Raw genomic sequence first — 23,541 nt, 5'->3', positions numbered from 1 at the left:
CTTATGAGTGAGATGCTGTCACAAGACAATACACAGTCCTGTTTCCAAACCTGCTTTGAGAAGGAAATCCTTAGGAGTTGGAAGGAAAGGAGAGTGGGCACTAAGTCATTTCCAGGAATGGGTGTTATACTTAGTTTAGCTCAGCTGTAGCAATTCTTGCCACTCAGATACAAACATGTTCCTAACCATCTACTTAGAATCCGCTATCATTAAGTGTGCTCTCTATGGCTTGTGAGTGAGATTGTCTCAAGGCACTACATGGTCCTCGTTCCATACCTTCCTTGGGAAGGCGATCCTCATGTACCAGAAGGAAGGGATATTGGGCCTGAACTTCGTTCCAGGAACTGGCGTTATCCATAGTTTAACTCAGCTGTAGCAGTGATGCCACTCAGATAGAAAGATGTTTCTTACCATCTATTTACAAACCGGGATAAGAAAGTTCCTTCTCTAAGGCATGTGCATGAGATTCTCTCTCAAGGCCCTACATGGCCCTGTGCAAAACCTGCTTTGGGAAAGCGATCCTTGGGAGCTGGAAGGAAGACAGATTGGGCATGAAGTTACTATCAGGAATGGTTGTAATACATAGTTCAATTCAGCTGTAGTAATGAATGCCTCTCAGATACCAAGGTGTTTCATACCGTCTACATTCAAACCCGAAAAGAAATTGTGTTCTCCAAGGCATTTGAGAGTGTTCCTGCCTCAAGGCCCTACATGGCTCTGTTTACAAGCCTGCTTTTGGAAGGAGATCTGTAGCAGCTGAAAGGAAGGGAGATTGGGCATGAAGTCATGTCCAGAAACTGGTGCTATACATAGGTTAGCTCAGTTGTACTAATGATTACCACTCATATAGTTACTTGTTCCTAGACTGTTACTTACAAGGTGGTTCAGAAAGTGCCTTATCAAAGGAGTATGAGATTTGTTCTCAGGTGCACGAAGTGGCAATCTGCTCCAAACTGGGTTCAGGTTTTTCACCATTACAAGATGGAAAGAAGAGAGGTTAGGCACAAATTTATTTCCAGGAATGGGCGTTACACATACTTTTGCTAAGCTGTAGGAAGATTGCCACTCATATACAAACTTGCTCATGGACTTCTACTTAGAAGCCTGCATCAGAAATTTCCTTCTCAAAGGAATGTAAGATTAACTCTCAGGTCCAGAAATGGCATTATTTTCCAAATTATGTTCCTGGGTGTGCAAAGTGATCCTTACAACATGGGAGGAAGAGAGATTATGCACAAAATTGTTTCAGGGATTAGGTGTTATACATCTTTTAAATCTGCTTTAAAAATGATTGTTACTCATTTACAAACTTGTTCCTGCATATCTACATATAGGCTGGGATTAGAAAGTGCCTTCTCATAGGAATGTGAGATACCTTCTCAGGGTCCGAATGCCAATATGTTCCAAAACATTTAGGTTGGTGATGCTTATGAGCTGGAAGGAAGAGAGATTGGGCACCAAGTTATTTTCAAGAATAGGCGATGTATATTTCATCTCTGCTGTAGTAATGATTGACACTCATATTCAAACTTGCTCCTAGACATTTACTTACAAGCCAGGATCAGAAATTGCCTTCTCAAAGAAATGTGAGATTCGTTCTCAATGGCCGAATTGACATTATTTACCAAACCTCGTTTTGTGTTGTGATCCTTAAGTGATTGAAGGAAGCGAGATAAGGCACAAAGTTATTTCTGGGAATGGGTGGTTATACAAAATAAAGCTCACCTCTACTAATGATTGAAACTCATATAGCAACGTTTTCCTAGACATCTACTTAGAGCCTTCTCAAGGGAATGTGAGTTTTGTTGTCCAGGTGCCATATGACAGTATGTTCGAAATCTGGTTTAGGTTTGTGATCTTTATGAGATGGAAGGAAGAGAGATTAGGCACAAAGTTACTTCCAGGAATGGGTGTTATGTGAAATTCACCTCAACTGTAGTAATGATTGCCAATCATATACAAACTTGTTCCTAGACATCTACGTAAAAGCCAGGATCAGAACATTCCTTCTGAAAGCAATGTGAGACTCCTTCTTAAGGACTGAAATGGCCTTATGGTCCAAATCAGGTTTCGGTTTGTGATCTTTACGAAATGGAAAGAACAGAGACTAGGCACAAAGTGATTTCCAGGAATGGGTGTTATAACAAGTTTGTCACCTGTAGTAATGACAGTCACGCCTATACAAACTTGTTCCTAGATATCTACTTAGAAGTTGGTATCAGAGAGTGTGTTCTCAAAAGAATGTGAAATTCCTTCTAAAGGACTGAGAGGGCACTATATTCCAAACCTGGTTGACGAAGGTGCTCCTTAGGAGCCGGAATGAAGAGAGTTTGGGCATGAAGTTATTTCCAGGAATGCCTGTTAGTCACAGTTTAGCTCAGCTGTAGTAATGATTGGCAAACAAAACTTGTTCCTACACTTCTAAATAGAAGGCGGGATAAGAAGGTTCCTTCTGAAAGGAATGTGAGGTTCCTTCTCTTTTTTCTTTGTGAGGAAGATCAGCCCTGAGCTAACGTCCATGCCAATCCTCCTCTATTTGCTGAGGAAGTCTGGCCCAGACCTAACATCCGTCCCAATCTTCCTCCACTTTATGTGGGATGCCACCACAACATGGCCTGACTAACTGTGTGTCGGTGTCTGCCCGGTATCTGAACGTGGGCCACCAGTAACAGAGTGTGCACACTTAACCACTACGCCATGGGGCTGGACCCTATGAGGTTCCTTCTCAAGGCCCAAAATACCATGATGTTCCAACATGGTTGAGCAAGCTGATCCTGATGATATAAAGGAAGAGAGATTAGGCACAAAGTGATTTCCAGGAATGGCTGTTATACATACTTTAGCTCCTGTCGTCATGATTGCCACTCATATGCAAACTTGTTCACAGAACAAGTTCCCTACATACAGGTCGGGAACACAAAGGGCCTTCGCAAAGGAATGTGACTTTCCTTCTCAGGGCCCAAAATCACAATATGTCCCAAACTTGGTTTAGGTTTGTGATCCTTACTGGATGGAAGGAAGAGAGTTTGGGCACAATGACATTTTCATGAATGAGTTTTCTACATAGATTAACTCAGGTGTAGTAATGATTGCCACTCATATACAAACTTGTTCCTAGACATCTACATCACCCCAGGATCAGAAAGTGACTTCTCAAAGCAATGTGATATTCCTTCTGAAGGTCTGAAACAGCAATATGTTCCAAACTTGGTCGAGGAAGGTGGTACTTACGAGCTGGAAGTAAGAGAGATTGAGCATGAAGTTTTTTCCAGGAATTGATGTTATTCATAGAATAGCTCTTTTGTACTAACCATTGTCACTTATCTAGAATCTTGTTCCTGGACATATACTTAGAAGCAGTGATCAGAAAGTGCCTTCTTAAAGGAATATGAGATTCCTTCTCAAGGCCGGAAATGGCAATATGTTCCCAACGTTGTTGAGGAAGGTGGGCCTTATGATCTGGAAGGAAGAGAGACCGGCACGAAGTTATTTTCAGGAATAGGTGTTATTCATAGTTCAGCTCAGTTGTAGTAATGAGTCCACTCATATACAAACTTGTTTCTAGGGATCTACTTAGAAGCTGGGATCAGAAATTTCCTTCTCAAGGTAGCGTCAGATTCATTCTCAAGGCGCGACATGGTATTACATTCAAAACCTTGCTTAAGATTGTAACTCTTTAGAGCTGGAAGGAAGAGAGATGGGGTAGAAAGTTATTTTGAGGAATGGTTCTGATACATAGTTTAGCTCAGCTGTAGTAATGATTGCCACTCATTTAGAAACTTGTTACTAGACATTTACTTACAAGCTGGGATCAGAAAGTGCTTTCTCAAAGGAGTGTGAGATTTGTTCTCAAGGGCCTGAAATGGCATTATGTTCCAAACTTGATTTAGGTTTGTGATCCTTACGAGATGGAAGGAAGAGAGAAGCACAGCTCTATTAGTGATTGCCACTCACATACAAACTTGATCCTAGACGTCTACATGCAGGCTGTGATCAGAAAATGCTGTCTCAAAGGAATGTGAGATTTCTTCTCAAGGTCTGAAATGGCAATATGTTCCCAACTTGCTTGAGGAAGGTCTTCATTATGAGCTGGAAGGAAGATAGATTGGGCATGAAGTTATTTTCAGGATTGGGTGTTATTCAAAGAATAGTTCAGTTGTAGTAACGATTGCCACTTATATGGAATCTTATCCTGGACATCTACTTAGAAGCAGGGATCAGGAAGTGCCTTCAAAGTAGTGTGAGATTCATTCTCAAGGCCTGAAATGGCATGATGCATGAAACTTGGTTTATATTTGTGATCCTTATGAGATTGAAGAAGGAGAGATGAGTCAAAAAGTATTACCAGGAATGGTTGTTATAGACAGTTGAGCTCAGATCTAGTAATGATTAACACTCATATACATACTTATTCCTAGACTTCAACATTCTGGACAGGATCAGAATGTGCCTTCTCAAAGAAATATGAGATTCCATCTCAAGGAGTGACATGGCAATATGTTCCAAACCTGGTTCAGCTTTGTGATCCTTATGAGTTGGAAGGAAGAGAGATGAGGCACAAAGTTATTTTCAGGAATGGGTATTATACACAGCTTAGCTCAGCTGTCTTAACGCTTGCTACTCATATACAAATTGTTCCTAGACATCTACTTCCACTCTGGGATCAGAAAGTGCCTTCTCAAACGAATGTGAGAATCCTTCTCAGGGCCCAAGAACGCAATATGTTCCAAAACTGGTTTAGTTTAGTGATGCTTAGTGCTAGAAGGAAGAGAGTTTTTACATGAAGTTATTTTGAGGAATGTGTATTATAAATAATTTTATTCAGCTGTAGTACTGATTGATGCTCCAATATAAACTTGTTCCTAGACCTCTACTTACAAAAAGTTATCAGTAAGTGTCTTCACAGATGAATGTGAGATTTGCTCTCAACGACCAAAATAGCATTATGTTCTAAACCTGGTTTAGGAAGGTGATTCTCATGAGCTGAAAGGAAGAGTGAGTGAGCACAAAGATACTTCCAGGGATGGGTATTTTATACAGATGAGCTCAGCTGTAGTGATGATTGCCACTCATATACTAACTTGCTCCTTGACATCTACTTACATGCTGGGACGAGAAACTGCCTTCTCAAAGGAATGTGATATTCCCTCCTAAGGCTCGAGACAGCAATATATTCAAAACCTGTGTTAGGAATGTAAACCTTCAGAGCTGGAAGGAAGACAGATTGGGCATGAAGATATTTCCAGAAATTGGTGTTAGCCATAGATTAGCCCAGCTCTATTAATGATTGCCACTCATATACAAAGTCGTTTCTAGACATTTGCATACAAGCCTGGGTCAGAAAGTGCCCTCTCAAAGGAATATGAGATTCAATCTCAAGGCCTGAAACTGCATTCTGTTGTATACCTGTTTTAGGTTTCTGATCTTTACGAGATGGAAAGGAGAGATAGTGGGCATGAAGTTATTTCCAACAATGGGTGTTATACATAGTTCAGCTAAGTTCCAGTAATCATTAAAATTCAATTACTAACTTGTTCTTAGAGCTCTACTTAGAACGTGGGATCAGAAATTGCCTTCTCAAAGGAATGTGATATTCCTTCTCAAGGACTGAAATGGCAATATGTCCCCAACCTGGTTAATAAAGGTGAACCTCATTTGCTGGAAGAAAGAGAGACAGGGCACGAAGTTATTTCCTTAGTTGCTACTGGCAAAAGTTCCTGAGCAGTCGTATTTTTTCTTTCCATTGAGAAGGCAGACTCAGTGCAGGCAACGAACCAAAAGGAAGAAAAGACACTTTCCATTATGATCCTCAAAAACTAAATGGAAATGTTTTTCTCCACAGAGTATGTTCATTAGATGGATACTATAGATATTCTCTCCCAGCTGCAGTGGAAAGTTTAAAAGCTCTCAGGTGTAGATGCTCCTTAAACTTACTTACAAGCAGAATTAAGCAAGAACTTGCTGGCATAACATGGGCGAGACTATTTTTTTTTTGTGAGAAAGATAAGCCCTGAGGTAACATCCAATGCTGATCCTCCTCTTTTTTGCTGAGGAAGTTTGGCCTTGAGCTAACATCTCTGCCCATCTTCCTCTACTTTATATGGGACGCCACCACAGCATCTCCTGGCAAGCAGTGTGTTGGTGCATGCTCAGGATTGGGAAACTGAAAACCCCAGGCCACCAAAGTGGAGCGTGCACACGAAACTGTTTGTGCCACCGGGCAGGCCCCAGGGAGAAAATTCTTAAGTAAAAGTCATTAACAGCAATGTTGGGAGAGGCAATTTTCAGGATAGTCTTCTACAGATGCAAGCAAGAATTTTGCTCCAGACTGGCCTTTCCTTTTACAGATGCTATAGATACTATCTCCCATGTGTACTGAAATTTTAAAACCTCTCATATGAAGATGTTACTTACACTTATTTGGTACTTGTGTTAAACAAAATTGTTCCTCATGATACGCTAGTGAGACCTTGAATGTAGTTTGAACTGCAGTGTATTCAAATTCTCAAGATGACCCTAAACAGCTACAAGGAGGAGTTTCTCTGAAAAGTCAACTGTCATTGAATGGATGGTAAGGATAATCTGCACCACCTGTAGTGATAGCTCTCCTAGTAAGATGATCCTGAAAACTACTGGCAAACTTGGTTCTTAGTGGTGTTTTGTCATTCCATTGGGAAGAGAGCCTCAATGCAGGTAATGAACGGCAAAGAGGATAAGGTACTGAACCACATCGTCCAAAAATCTAAATGGACGAGTTTTTTTTTGCACAGCATACCTTCATGTACTGGATGTTATGGATATTGTGTCCCAGCTGCGGTGGAAAGTTTAAAAGTTCTCAGAGCCAGATCCTTCGGAAAGCTACTTGCAATCTGAGTTCAGCAAGGTCTTTCTTTCATTAAATGGGGAGAGAATTACTAAGTGACTGTTGTTAACAGCAAGGATGGAAAGGAAATTTTCAGGATAGTCCTATACTGATATTAGCAAGAAATTTTCTCTACAATGAACTGTCATTTTATGGATGTTATAGATACTCCCATCTGTACTGAAACTTTAAAACCTCTCATATGAAGGTATTCATAACAGATATTTGCAAGCTGTGTTAAACAATAGTGTTGATAATGATATGCTAGTGAGACCCTGAAGGTAGACTGAACTACAATATTTTTAATGTCACTCATGAATATGATTCTAAACAGCGACAAGTAAAGATATTCTTCACACGGTACTTTCGTTGAATGGATGTGATAGAGTTTCTTGCCCGGTTGTGGTGACAATTTTAACATCTCATAGGAATGTGCTCCTAGCAGCAACTGGCAAAATATGTTTACACTGGTGTTTTGTCATTACATTGGGGAGGAGGCCTGAGTGCAGGCAGTGAACTGCAGAGATGAAAAGGCAATTTGCAAGATGATCTTAAAAAACTAAAATGATGTATGTTCCTCCACAGAGTACTTACATGGAATTTATGGTATAGATATTCTGTCCCAGCTGCAGTGGAAAGTTTAAAAGCTCGCAGAGGCAGATCTGCTGAAAGCCACTTGCCATCTGAGTTCAGCAAGACCTTTCTTGCCTTACCTGGGAGTGAATTCCTAAGTGCAGGTCGTTAACTGCAATGGTGGAAAAGGCAATTTTCAGGATAAACCTATACAGATACAACCAAGAGATTTTCTCCACACTGAACTCTCATTTTATGGACGTTATACTCTCTCCAGCTGTACTGAAAATTTAAAACTTCTCATATGAAGATGTTACTAACAGATATTGGCAACCTGTGTTAAGCAATATTGTTCATCATGATATGCTAATGATACCCTAAATGCAGGCTGAACTGCAGTGCGTTTAAAGTCATTCATGAAGATAATCCTAAGCAGGTAGGAGAAGAGCTTATCTTCACAGTATACTTTCATTGAATGGATTTGATAGATCTTCATTCCGAGGTGTGTTGATAAGTTGAAACTCTCATAGGAAGGTGTTCCTAACAGCTACTGGCAGAGTAGGTTTAGCAGTAGTGTTTTCTCTTTAAATCAGGGAGGAAACGTGAGTGCAGGCAATGAAATGCAAAGATGAAAATGCAATTGACAATATGATCTGATGAAGCTAAAAGCGTTTTCCTCCACATGGTATTTACATTCAATGGATATTATAGATAAGTTCTCCCAGCTGCAGTGGAAATTTTAAAGGCTCTCAGAAGAAGACCATTCTTAAGGGACCTTGCAAGCTGAGTTCAACAAACGTTTTCTTGAGTTACTTTGGAAAGAGAGCTGAGTGAAGGCCATTAAATGCCATGAGGGAAAAGGAAATTTGCATGATGAACCTAGACATACACGAATGAGATTTTTACCAAACTTGTCTTTCATATTATGGATGTTATAGATACTCTATCCCAGCATTGCTGAAGTTTTAAAACCTCTAAGATAAAGATATTGCTTTCAGATATTGGCCACCTGTCTTAAACAATATAGTTCATCATGATATGCTAGTGGGACACTGACTAGAGTTTGAACTGCAGTCTATTAAAAGTATCTTCTCAAGATGACCCTTAACAGCCACAAGCTGGAGTTTCTCTGAAGCGTCAACTTTCTTTGAGTTGATCATAACAATAATCTGCACCACCTGTAGTGATCGTTCAAACGTTCTCCTAAGAAGATGCTCTGATGGCTACTGGCAAAGGTCATTGAGCAGGAGTGTTTTGTATTTCCATCGGGAAGGGAGGCTCAGTGCAGGCAATGAACGACAAAGAGGAAAAGGCACTTTACCATATGATCCTAAAAAGCTAAAAGGAAGAATTTTTCTCCACAGGGTACATTCCTGAAATGGATGTTATTGATATTCGCTCCCTGCTGCAGTGAAAAGTGTAAAGGCTCTCAGAGGGAGAGCCTCCTTAAAGATACATCCAAACTGAGTTCAGCAAACATTTTTTACCTGACTTGGGAGAAAGAGCACGGATGAAGGTTATTTACTGCAACGTTGGAAAAGGCAATTTTCAGAATTGTCCTATACAGATACACGCAAAAGATTTTCTCCACACCTGAATTTCAATTGATGGATGTTATAGATACCCTTTGCCAGCTGTACTGACATTTGAAAACCACTCATATGAAGATGTTACTTACAGATATTGGTCAACAGTGATAAGCAATAGTGTTCATCATGATACGTTACTGAGAACCTGAAGGCAGTCTGAACTGCAGTGTAGTCAAAATCTTCTTAAGATGATCCCAAACAGCTGTAAGCAGAGTTTCTCTGAAGAGTCCGCTTTCGTTGAACGTAGGGTAATGATAATCTGCACCACATGTAGTGATAGTTTGAAAGCTCTCATAGGAGTGTTTCAGAGTTATTGGTAAACTTCGTTGAGCAGTGGTATTTTGTCTTTCCTGGGGGAAGGAAGCCTCAGTGCAGGACATGAACTACAAAGAGGAAAAGGCACTTTACTATGTGATCCAAAAATCTAAAAGGAAGACTTTTCCACCACAGAGTATGTTCATGGAATGGATGTTATAGATATACTCTCCCAGCTACAATGGAAAGTTTAAAAGCTCTCAGAGGAAGGTGCTCTTAAAAGATACTTGAAAGCAAGTTCAGCAAGGACTTTCTGGCATTACAAGGAGAGAATTCCTATGTGTAGGTCATTAACAGCAATGATGTAAAAGACAATTTTTAGGATAATCCTACACAGATATAAACAAGAGATTGTCTCCAAAGTGGAATTTCATTTTATGGATGTTACATATACTGTATCCCAGCCGTACTGATATTTTAAAACCTCTCCAATGAGGTTGTTACTAACAGATATTCGTCACCTGTGTTAAGTAATAGTGTTCGTCATGACATGCTAGTGAGACCCTGAACGCAGATTCAACTGCAGTGTATTTGAAGTCACTTATGAAGATGACACTAAACAGTTATAAGCAGAAGTTATCTTCACGGTGTACCGTCATTAAATGAATGCGATAGAGCTTTATTCTGAGCTGTGGTGAAAAGTGTAAACTTTCATGTGAAGGTGTTCCTAATCGCTACTGGCAGAGTAGGTTTAGCAGTGGTGGTTTTGTTTACATCGGGGAGGAAGCCTGAGAGCAGGCAATGAAATTCAAAGATGAGAATGCAATTTACAATATATCCAAAGAAGTTAAAAGCAAGTGTTTTCCTCCACAGAGTACTTACATGGAATGGATTTAATGAATAGGTTCTCCTAGCTGCAGTGAAAAGTTTACAAGCTCTCCGAGGAAGAGCGTACTTAAAGATTCCTGCAAGACGAGTTAAGAAACACTTTCTTGTATTACATGGGATAGAGAGCCTGAGCGAAGGTCGTTAACTGCAGTGATCTAAAGGCAATATGCAGGCGGATCCCATAAAGAGACAAGCCACAGTTTTTCTGCATATTTCACTTTCATTTTATGGATGTTATAGATACCCTCTCCCTGCTGTACCGAAATTTTAAAACATCTCAGATGAAGATGTTACTTACAGATATAGGCCACATGTGTTAAGCTATAATGTTTGTCATGATATGTTCATGAGAGCCTGAAAGTGGATTGGACTGTGGTGTATTAAATATCTCTTCTCAAGATGATCCTAAACAGCTACTATCAGGAGTGTCTCTGAAGATTCAACTTGAATGGAATGGATGTTAAATATAATCAGCAAAACCTCTAGTAATACTTTGAAACCTCTCATACGAAGATGATCCTTACAGCTACTAGCAAAATTGGTTGAGCAGTGGTGTTTTGTCTCTATATAGTGAAGGAAACATCATTGCAGGCAATGAACAGCAAAGAGGAAAAGGCAACTTACCGTATGATCCTAATACCTAAAAGGAGGAGTTTTTCTGCACAGAGTATGTTCACGGAATGGATGTTGGAGATATTCTCTCCCAGATGCAGTGAAATGTTTAATAGATCTCAGAGGAATATCCTCCTCAGAGATACTTGCATGCTGAGTTCAGCAAACATTCTCTTGCATGTCTTGGGAGAGAGAACCTGAGTGAAGATCATTAACTGCAAAGATGGAAAAGGCAATTTGCAAGAAGATTCTATATAGACGCAAGGATGAGATTTTCTCCACACTTGACTTTCATTTTATGGATGTTATAGATACTCTCCTCTAGCTGCAGTGAAACTGAAAAACCTCACATATGAAGATGTAACCTATGATATTGGCCACCTGTGTTAATCAATAATGTTCATCATAATATGCTACTCAGACCCCGAATGCAGATTGAACTGCAGTAATTAAAAGACTCTTCTCAAGATGATCCTAAACACCTACCAGCAGGAGTTGCTCTGAACAGTCAACTTTTATTGAATGGATGGTAATGATCATCTGCACTACCTGTAGTGATAGTTGGAAAGCTGTCATAGGACGTTTTTCCTAACAGCTACTTTTAAACTTGTTTGTGCAGTGGTGACTTGTCTTTCGGTTGGGAAGTGAGCCTCAGTGCAGGCAATGAGCGACAAAGAGGAAAAGACACTTTAACATATCCTAAAATGCTAACTTTAAGAGTTTCTCACCACAGAGTAGGTTCATGGAATGGATGTTAGAGTAATACTCGCCCCACTGCAGTGGACAGTTTAAAGGCTCTCAGAGGCAGAGCCTCCCCTAAAGTACTTGGAAGAAGAGGTCAGCAAGAACTTTCTTGCTTTACATGGGGAAGAATTCCTGATTGAAGGTAGTTAACTGCAATGTTGATAGAGGCAATTATCAGGATAGTCGTATACAGATAGAAGCAAGAAATTTTATAGATACTGGACTTTCGTTTTATGGATGTTATAGATACACTCTCCCAGTGTTACTGAAATTTTAAATCCTCTCATATGAAGATGTTACTATCAGATACTGGCAAGCTGTGATAAGCAATAATGGTCATCATGATATGCTAGTGAGACCCTGAATACAGACTGAACTGCAGTGTAGTTAAAGCCACTTAAGAACATGGTCATAAACGCTTACAAGAGGATGTTCTCTTCATGGTGTACTTTCATTGAATGGATGTGATACAGCTTCTTTCCGAGCTGTGGTGAAAAGTGGAAACTATCCTAGGAAGGTGTTCCCAACAGCCACTGGCAAAGTAGGTTTAGCAGGGATGTTTTCTTTTATATCAGGAAGGAAGCCTGAGTGCATGCAATCAACTGCAAAGATGAAAGGCGCTTTACAATATGGTCCTAAAAAGCTAAAAGGAAGTGTTTTCCTCCACAGAGATCTTACATGGAATGGATGTTACAGATATTCTCTTGCAGCTGCTGTGCAAGTTTACAAGCTCTCAAAGGAGGATCCTGCTTAAAGCTCCTTGCCAGCTGAGTTCAGAAAGTAGTTTCTTGCATTACATAGGAGAGAGAGCCAGAGTGACGGTCGTTAACTACAATGATGGAAAAGGCAATTTGCAGGAGGATCCTATAGACATACCAGCCAGAGATTTTCTGCACACTTGACTTTCATTTTATGGATGTTACAGATACTTTCTCCCAGGTGTATTGACAAGTTTAAAAGCCCTCCAAGGAAGAGCTGACTTACAGCTACAGGGCTGTTGGGCTCAGAACGTGTGTTCTTTCATTATATTTGAGGGAAAGCCTGAGTGCAGACCATGAAGATCAATGATTGAAATGTTCACTCATCAAGATGATCCTCAACAACTAAAATGAGTGTTTTTCCACTGTGTATGTTATTTCAATGGATGTTATAGGTACTTTCTCCCAGCAGTAGTGAAATGGATCAAAGCTCTCATGGGAAGATCTTACTTACAGCTAATGGCAACCTTTGCTCAGTAAGAACATTCTCTCCTATAATGTGAGAGAGAGCCTGAGTAAATGTCGTGAGCTGCAATGTTTGAAAAAGTACTTTTCAGTGCAGATGCTAAACAGGTACAAGCAAGAGTTTTTCTCCACACTGTGCTTTTCCTAAATGGATATTAGAGATATTCTCTTCCTTTTGTAGTGAAAAGTTTAAGCCGTCTCATAGGAAGATGCTCCCTAACAGCTACTGGCAAACCAAGCTCAACAAGCACATTCTTTCGTTCCATGTAAGAGAAAGCCTGAGTGAATGACGCAAACTGCAACCTTTGAAAAGGGACTTTTCAAGACGATAATAAAGAGATAAAAAAAGGAGTTTTTCTTCATACTGTACTTTCATTGAATGGATGTTACAGATAAGCTGTACCAGTTGTAGTGAAAAGTATAAAATGTCTCATTAGAGTGTGTTCCCTACAGCTATTGGCAAGCTGAGTTCAGCAGAAGTGCTCTTTCAATACATTGGATAGAAACCTGAGTGTAGACTATTAACAGCATATTTGTGATATCAGTCATGTGTCCTTAGTGAGATTACTCATATATTTATGTGTGACACCACTCCCACTGCTATCTGTGTCATCAGTGACATGTAACTTGTAACATCACACCCATTGTGTCATGTGATATCGCACCTGATGTTATGCGTCATGTGACACCCTTGTTTATGGGTGACATCATACCCCTTGTATGTGTGACAACATCCTCCTTGCGTGTCACATCTCATCAATGGTAAGTGACATCAACCTTGTCATATGATATCAAACCATTAGTATGTGTGGTGTCACTTCCAGCATTATGTATGACATCACACCAATTGAGTGTGGCATCACTCTGATAGTGTTTGACATCACTCCAACGGTGTGTTACATGGCTAACATTTTGTGTCTGACATAACTCCAATCGTTATGTGTGACATCACACCCATTTTGGGACATCACACACTTTGAGCAGGATAAAACTAGGTTAGTCTGTCACATCTCTCAAATTGTGTGATATCACTCCCGTTGTGTGAGGGCAGTCATATTGTTAACTTTGATATGACATCCACAGTTTTGTATGAAATCACTCCCTGATATCTGTGAAGTCTCGCACATTTTACTCTAAGTTATATCCCTATTGTGTGGTTTATGTAACTGTCATTGTTATGTATGAATTCACACTCATTTTCCTTAGAGATACCACTCCAAATATCCATGACAGCACCAGGTTGGTGTGTGCTTTCACACACTTTGTGTGTCTGACCTCACTCAATGTCTGTATGACATCACACCAATAGTGTATGTGTGATAGTGCTCACATTTGTGTGTGAAAACACACACATTGATATGTCTGACACCATTCACATTCTTGTGACATAATTCACATTTTTATGTATGACATCACATCTATTGCGTGTGTGACAACATTCACATATGTCGACATCACACCGATTGTGTGTGATATCACTCGAATTTACCATATGAAATGGCTATTGTTAAGTGTCATGTCACTCCCAATATTCTGTGTGATGTCACATTAATTCTCGAGGACATAACCCTACTAGTGTTGTGACATCACTTCCATGGTGTTTCATTGACTTCACTCATATATTTTGGGTGACATCTTTCTATGTGTGATATCACGCCTGTTGTGTTGTATGACATCAGACCAATAGTGTGACATCACTCCCACATGTGTGACGTCAGTCACATGTTCTTTGTGATATTACTCACATGTTTATGTGTGACCTGAGTCTCATTATGTGTGACATCACATCAATAGTGTGACATTATACCCGCTATGTGTGACATCAGTGACATGTCCCTAGTGACATAATTCATATTTTAAAGGGTGACATCACTCCCATTGTGTGCATGTGATATCACTCCCACTATTTTGCGTGACGTGACCACATGCTTCTTGGTGACATCACATCAATTGTTTGAGTGTGACAACATCCTCATTGTGTGTCACACCACAACATTTGTGTGTGACATTAACCTTAATTCCCGTATGATATATCAACAATTATTATGTGTGGTGTCACTCCCAGTATTATGAATGACATCATACCAATTGAGTGTGGCATCACTCTGATAGTGTTGACATCATTCCAATTGAGTGTGAAGTGGTTCTCATTTTGTGTCTGAGATTATTCCAATCGTTATATGGGACATCACACCCATTTTGGGACATCACACAACATGAGTGTGCTAACACTAGGATAGACGGTCACATCTCTCAAATTGTGTAATATCACTCCCATTGTGTGTGATGACAGTCATATTCTTAACTGTGATGTGACACCCACTGTTATGTATGAGGTCACTTCCAGGATTCTGTGAAATCTCTCACACTTTACTCTGACATATCGCACTAGTGTGTTTTGTGTTACTCTCATTGCTATGTGTGAATACTCACTCATTTTCCTTAGAGACACCACTCCCGTTGTCTCTGACATCACCAGGTTGGTGTGAGCCTTCACACACATTGTGTGTCTGACATCACACCAATGGTGTACTTGTGACAGGGCTCACATTTGTGATTGAAAACATACCCAATGATATGTTTGACATTATTCACTTTTTTGTGACATAAGACATATTTTTATGTATGACATCACACCTATTATGAGCGTGACAACATTCTCAGATGTTGACATCACACCAATTGTATGTGACATGAATGCAATTTAGCATATGAAATCGCTATTGTTACGTGTGATGTTACTCCTAATATTCTGTGTGATGTCACACTGATTCTTGAGGACATCCCTCTACTACTGTTGTGCCATCTCTCTCATGGTGTTTCTGTGACTTCACTCAGATATTTGGAGTGACATCTCTCTGTTATTTGAGACAACATTCCTGTTGTTTTTATGACATCACACCAATAGTGTGACATCATTGACACACGTGTGACGTCAATCACGAGTCCTCTGCTGTATTACTCACCTGTTTCTGTGTGATATCACTCACATTATGTGTGACATCATATGAATTGTGTGACAACACTCTCACTGAAATGTGTGACATCATCGTGTCCTTTTTGACACAACTCACCTTTTATAGTGTTACATCAATCCCACTGTGTGCATGGGATATCACTCCCATTGTTATGTGTGACATGACACACGGTTATGTGTGACACCACACCGCTTGTGTGTGTGACAACATCATCATCTTGTGTCACATCACATCAATTGTGACACCAACCTTAATTAGGTTATGATATCCCAACTGTCATTATGTTGTTGTCACTCCCAGTATTATGTATGACATCACACCAATTGAGTGTGGCATCACTCTGATAGTGTGTTTGACATCACTCCAATGTTGTGCTTGTGACATCATTCACATTTTGTGTGCAACATCACTGCAATTGTTATGTGTGACATCACTCCCTTTTTTGGACATCACAAACCTTAATTGTGGTAACACTAGGATAGCCAGTCACATCTCACAAATTGTGTGATATCACTCCCATTGCATGTGACAGCAGTCATATTGTTCAGTGTGATGTGACATCCACTCTTATGTACGAAATATCACCTAGGTGTCTGTGAAATCTCTCACATTGTACTCTGACTTAAATCCCACATGTGTGTATTGTGTAACTCTCATTATGTGAATTCACACTCATTTTCCTGAGAAACACCACCCCCATTGTCTGTGACTTCACCGGGATGGTGTGTGTCTTCACACACATTGTGTGTCTGACATCACTCAATGTGTTTGTGACATCACACCAATGGTGTATATGTGACAAGACTCACATTTGTGTGTGGAAACACACCCATTGATATGTGTGACACCATTCACCTTTTTTGTGACATAATTCACATTTTTATATATGACATCACACCTATTGTGTGTGACAACTTTCACATATGTTGAAATCTAACCAATTGTGTGTGGGTTAGGGTTAGTGTTAGCATTAGGTTTAGATTTTTGGTTAGGGTTAAGGTTAGAGATAGGGCTAGGGTTAGGGTTAGGTCTAGGGCTGGGTCTAAGGCTAGGGTTAGGTTTAACACTAGGCTTATTAACCCTAGGGATAGGGTTAGGGTTATGGCTAGGGTTAGGCTTGCAGGTAGGGTTAGGTCTAGGGCTATGTTTAGGTTTAGGGCTAAGGCTAGGGTGAGGGTTAGGTTTAGGGTTATTGCCAGGGTTACGGATAGGTCTAGGGTGTGCGTTAGGGCTATTATTAGGTTTAGGTTTAGTGTTAGGTTTAGGGCTAGGTTTAGTGTTAGGGTTAGGGCTAGGGTTAGGGTGAGGGTGAGGGTTAGAGTTAGGGTTACTGCTAGGGCTAGTCTTATGGCTAAGTTTAGTGTTATGGTTAGGGTTAGTGTTAGGGTTAGGGTAAGGGTTATGGCTGGGGTTATGTCCAGGGCTAGGATTAGGTTTACTGCTAGGTTTAGGGCTAAGGCTACTGTTAGCTCTAGACTTAGAGTTAGGGCTAGTCTAGGGCTAGTGTTAGGTCTAGAGCTAAGGCTAGGCCTGGTGTTCCGGCTAGGGTTAGCTTTAGGTTTACAGTTATGGTTAGGGCTTGGTCTAGATCTAGGTCTAGGGCTAGCATTGGGGCTAGGGTTAGAGTTAGGTTGAGGGCTATGGTTAAGGTTAAGTTTATGTTAGGGTTATTGTTTGTTTTAAGGTTATTGTTAGTTTTTGGTGTCAGTATCACGTTAGGTTTGTTGTTAAGGTTCGAGTTAGCGTTTGAGTTAGTGTTAGGCTTTGAATTCGGGTTCGGGTTCGGGTTAGTGTTCATCTTAGGGTTAGGGTTAGTTTTATGGGTAGGGTTGGGTTCTGGTTCGGTTTAGGTCTAGGGTTCTGTTTAGGGTTAGGGTTCCGATTCGTGTTCATGTTAGGGTTAGGATTAGGGTTATTGTGAGGATTAGGCTTAGCTTTATTTTGAGGTTTGCCTTCTGATTAGGGTAAGGTTTAGGTTTCGGGTCTGGATAAGATTAGGTTTGTTTAGCGTCGGATCAGGCTTCTGGTTAGGGTTAAATTTGGGGCCCGGTTTAGGGTTTTGGTTAGGGTTCGGCTTATGCTTAAGGTAGCTTTAGGGTTAGGGTTGGGTTCGGTTATGTTTACTGTTAGTGTTCATGTTAGGGTTAGGGTTATGTTTAGTCTTAGAGTTAGTGTACAGATTAGGATTATGGTTAGGGGTAGGGGTAGGGTTAGGGTTAGGGTTAGGGCTAGGGCTGGGTTATGTTTAGGGCTAGGGCTAGGATTCATGTTATGGTTATTCTTAGAGTTAGATGAGGTGGTTTGTGTTTCAGTTAAGGTTATGTTTAGCAGTAAGGATATGGTTAGGAATAGGGCTGGTGTTTGTGTTAGGACACTTTTAGGGCTACAGCAAGGGCTACGGATAGGGTTAGTGTTGGATTACATGTAGGGTTATGGTGAGAGTTAGGATTAGGTGTAGTGATAGTGTTAGTGTTATGGCAAGAGTTATCGTTAGGGCTGGGTTTAGGGCTAAGTTTAGTTATTACATTTAGAGTTAGGATTCTCTTTAAGTTTATAACTAGATACATTTTTATAGTTTGGGACGGGGCAGGTTTTGATTTTAGGGCTAGGGGTATGATTAGGGTTAGGTCTGACGTTAGTGTCGTGTGTGCCTTAGGGTGGGGACAATGGAAAGTCTAGGAATAGGCGTAGGGTTTTGGTTTGGGTTAACACTAGGCTTAGAGTTAGGGTTATGCTAATGTTAGGGTTTCTGTTAGGGCTAGGGCTAGGACTAGGTTTTAAGTTAAGGTTAGAGTTGGCTTAGGGTTACAGTTACAGTGGGTGTGCATATGATTAGTGTTAGGGCTAGGGGGATATTTAGGGCTTCGGGTAGGTTTAGGGTTAGAGCTAAAGTTGGGTTAGGGTTCATGACACAAACCCCAACCCTAGCCCTAAAACTAATGTTAACATTAATCTGAACGTGAAGCCTAATTCTCACCATAACCCTAACCCTAACCATAGTCTTAGACATAACCTTATCCCTAACCCTAACCCTAAATCTAAACCTACAATTACCCTTACACTAAACTTACGGTTACCACTAACCCTATACCTGACACTTACCACAACACAACTCCAACCCAAACACTAACATTAACAATAACAATAATTCAAGAATTAGCACTAAGCCTAAGCCTAGCCCTATCCCTAACACTAACCCTAGTCCTAGACTTAACCCTAACCCTGGAACTAGCCCTAGCCCTAAAACTAACCCTAACTGTAACCCTAACCCTAACAATTGCCCTAGATCTAGCCCTAACCCAACCTACAGCTGAAACTCATTCTAGCCCTGGCCCTAAAACCCAGACCTTACACTAGCCATAACCCTAACTCTATGCCTAAACCTAGCGCTTGCCCAAATCTTAACTCTAACACTAACACTATGCTAACTCTAGTACACTAACTCTAAACATTAAGGCTAACATTAAACTTAAATTTAATCCTAACAATAACCCTAACACTAATACAACCCTAGCCCTAACCCTAAACCTAACCCTCACCGTAACTCTAACCCAAACCTTATCCTTATCCCTAATCTTAAATCCAAGCCTAACGCAACCCTAACCCAAACCCTACCCCTCCTTCTCTCTGTAAAACTAACTCTAACCGTAACCAAAACCTAACCCTAACCCTATCCTTAAACCTGGGAACAAGTTTGTATAGGACAGGGAATCCAGAGTAGTGCTGAGCCAAATCATGTATAGCACCCATTCCTGGAAATAAATTCATACCCCATCTCCCTTACGTCCAGCTAGTAAGGATCACATAATGCCTAAAAAACATTTGGCACAGATTGCTGTTTGGAATCCTAAACGAAAACAGTACACAAACCCTAATCTGAAACCTAAGCCTAACCTTAACCCTAACCCGAACCAGAACCTGAACCCTAATCCTAACCCTAAACTGAATGCAGCCTTAACCCCAACCCTACCCCTCCTTCTCTCTATAAACTAACTCTAACCCTACCCAAACCCTAACCCTAACGCTAATCCAATCCGAAGCCTAAGCCTAACCCTACCCCTAACACTAATCACATGCAGAACCCTAACACTAACACACATAATATTAACCATAACACTAAGACTAGACATCACCCACCCCTAACATTACCCTTAATTTTAACCCTAAACCTAACCCTAACCGTGACCTTATCCCTACCCCTACTCTTAACCCAAACACTTAGCCTACCCCTACCCAAAACCCTAACCCTAATCCTACTCTAATGTTACCCATAGTCTTAAAATAACACTTAACCTAGACCTAATGCTAGCCCTAACCCTAAACCTGGCTCTAGCCCAAGCCCTATCCCTAACCTTAACCCTAAACCTAACACAAACCCTAGCCCTACCCTAACACAAACCCTAACCCTATCCCTAACACAACACTTACCACTACCACAGACCCTAGTCATAGCCCTAAACCTAACCCTAACACTAACACTTAGTCTAACCCAACCTTAACTCTAACCCTAATCCTGGACAGACTCCTAACACAAACTCTTGCCCTAACCCTAAGCCTATTCTTAACCCTAAGCCAAACCTAAACACTAAACATAATGGTAAGCTGAACACTAAACCTACTCTTAAACCTAACCCTAACCCTAATATCAGCCCTAAGCCTAACCCAATTGCTAAGTCTAACGCTAGGTTTAACCAAAATGCTAGCACTACACATAACACTAACCCTAAAGCTAGCACTAACCATAAACCTAACACTAGACTTAACCCTACACCTAACCATAGCACTCCATACATGCCCTAACCCTAACACAAATCCAAGCCCCAGACCTGACCCTAAACTTAGCCCCAGACATGACCATATCCCTAACCCTAACCATAGCTCTAGGCTAAATTCTAAACTTAACCATAACTATAGACCTAAGCATAGCCCTAATGATAACACTAGCCCTTTCCATAGCCCTGGCTCTAACGCTAACTCTAACAGTAACAGTATCCCTAAACTTAGTACTAACACTAAGACTAACCTTAACCATAGCCCTAAACCCAAGACTAGCCCTAGTCCTAACCCTAACACTAAGCCTATACATAAGACTAGCCTTAACACAAACCCTAGTGCTAAACCAAACACTAAGCTTAACTATAACTCTAACGCAGCACTAACCTTAACTGTAGATCTAAAACTACCCATAACCCAAACACTTCTACTAACCCTCCCTAACCCTAGTCCTAAACCTATCCATAAATCTAGGCCTATTATCAGCCCTAACCCTAACCCTTGCCCTAACCTGAACTCTAGCCCTAATGCTAACTCTAACACTAAACCTACCCCTAACTCTCACCATAATCCTAACCCTAAGCCTAAGCCAAACACTAACCCAACACCTACCTCTACTACTACCCCTCCCCTAAACCTAACCCAACACTAACCCTAACCCTACCCCTAACCCTAACCAAACCTAACTCTAACTTTAACCCTAACCCTAACCTGAACCTTAATTCTCACGCTAGCTCTAGGCTTAACATTATCTTTAACCCTAACCCTAATGCAACCCCAACCCTAACACTACCCCTACACCAACCCCTCCCCTAAACCTAAACCTACCCAAACACCTACCCCACCCCAGCAATATCCGTAACACCAAGCATAACCCAACCCTAATGCTAACTCTACCACTAATCTTAGTCCAAGTTTTAATCCTAACCAGGGCCCTAGTTCTAACACTAAACATAACACTAGTCATAACTCTAAACCTAACCCTGTCCCTAGCCCTAACCTTTACCATTACATGAACCCTAAATCTAACCCCAAACCTAACCATAGCCATAACCCTAATCCAACCCCACCCATATCCTTACGCCTACCTCTAATGTTAAAACTTATGCTAACTGTAACTGTACCCTTTTATGTAACCCTAAACCTAACCGTAACCCTACTAGTGTGACGAACCCTAAACAAATGCGTAGCTCTAAACCTAACCATAGCCATAAACCTAAAACTAACACTAAACCTAGCCCTAACCCTCGCCATAGCCATAAACCTAACCCTAGCACTAACCCTAACCCTAACCATAACCCTTACCCTAAACCTAAATCTACTTCTAAGCATTAAGCTAACTCTAACCTTGACCCAAGTCTTGAACTAACCCTAGCCTTAAACCCAGCCCCAGCCCTAACCCTAATCCTTGTCCTCACCTGACCCCTAACACTGTCCCTAGCCTTAACACTAACCCTAATGGTATCTATAATCCTAAAACGAGCCCCAGCCCTAGACCTAAATTTAACTGTAACCATAACCCTAAAACTGGGCCTAAAACTTAGCCCAACCCCGAACACTAACACTAATGCAGCCCTATGCCTAGTCCTAAATCTGACACTAAACTTAACAGTAAAACTGAACCTAAACCTAGTCTAAGTCCTAGACCAAGCCTTAGCCATAAACTTAACCCCAGCCCTAACTCTAGCCCTAGCCCTAATGTTAATCTTAATGCAATTCCCACAGCTAACCGTATCACTACCCCTAACCTTAACTGTAACCCTACCCCTATGTCTAAAACACTCTTTACCCAGACCCTAAGACTTAAGGTAACACGAACCCTAACACTAACCCAACCCTAAATCCAAACCTAACTGTAACCCTAACCCTACCTTAAGCCTAACAATAACCCAATCCCTAGCGATAACACTAACACTAATCTTAAGAATAATCATAACTCTAAACCTACCCCTACACCTAACCCTAACCCTATGTCTAACTGTAACCATAACCCTAAATCTTAGCTAACTCCTACCCCTAAGTCTAACCCTCACCCTATCTCTAACGCTAACATTAACATTGACCCTATGCCTACACCTGATACTACCCTGAACATTAACATTAACTCTTTAATCCAACCAAAAATCTAACCTCAAATCTAATCCTAGCATTAACCCTAACCCAAACCCTTGCTCTAAACCTAGCACTAATCCTAACCCTAACCCTAGTCCTAACCCTAAAGCCAGCCATAGACCCAGACTTAACCATAACCCTAAACCTAAGACAAACCCAAACCCTAACCCTAATTGTACTCCAGACCTACCCCTAACCATAAACCTAACCTTAACCCTAACTGTGGCTCTAGACCCTAATGCTAACTCTAACACTAGCCGTAAACCTAAATCTAACCCTAACCCTAAAACTAACCATAACCCAATCCCTACAACTACCACTGACCTTAACCCGAACACTAACCCTAAACCTATCCCTACACCTACTCCTCCCCTAACCATAACCTTAATCGAAACCCTAGCCCCTCCATAACTATAGGCCAAACTCGAATGCAACCCTAACCTCAACCTTACCACAAACCCTAAAACTAACCCTAACCCTAAACCAAACTTAACCCCAACTCCATACCTAATAATAACACTATTCCTAACACTAGCCGTAATCCTATCCTTGGCCCCAGCCCTAACCCTAAACCTAGCCCTAGCCCTAAAATTACCCCTAACCCTAACACTAACATTAACCCTACCACTATCCTTACACATACCGCTCTGCTAAACCTAACCTTAAGCCAAGACTAAAACTAACCTTAACCCCAGTCCTAGCACTAACACAAACCCTAACCCTAAGCCTAACTCTACCCATACACCTACACCTCCCCTAATCCTAATCCAAACCCTACCCCAACTCTAAGCTTAAACCTAACCCTAACGCAAGCTTAACCCCAAATATGACCCTAACGTTAACCATAAAACTAACATTAACTCTGTACCAAACCTAACCTTAACCCTAAACCTTACCCTAACACTAATCCAAGTCATTCACCTACACCTACT

This window comes from Diceros bicornis (genome assembly GCF_020826845.1).
Source record: "Diceros bicornis minor isolate mBicDic1 chromosome 30 unlocalized genomic scaffold, mDicBic1.mat.cur SUPER_30_unloc_1, whole genome shotgun sequence".
NCBI lineage: Eukaryota > Metazoa > Chordata > Mammalia > Perissodactyla > Rhinocerotidae > Diceros > Diceros bicornis.
The sequence above is the reverse complement of the archived record's forward strand: the minus strand, read 5'-3'. Positions refer to the sequence as shown.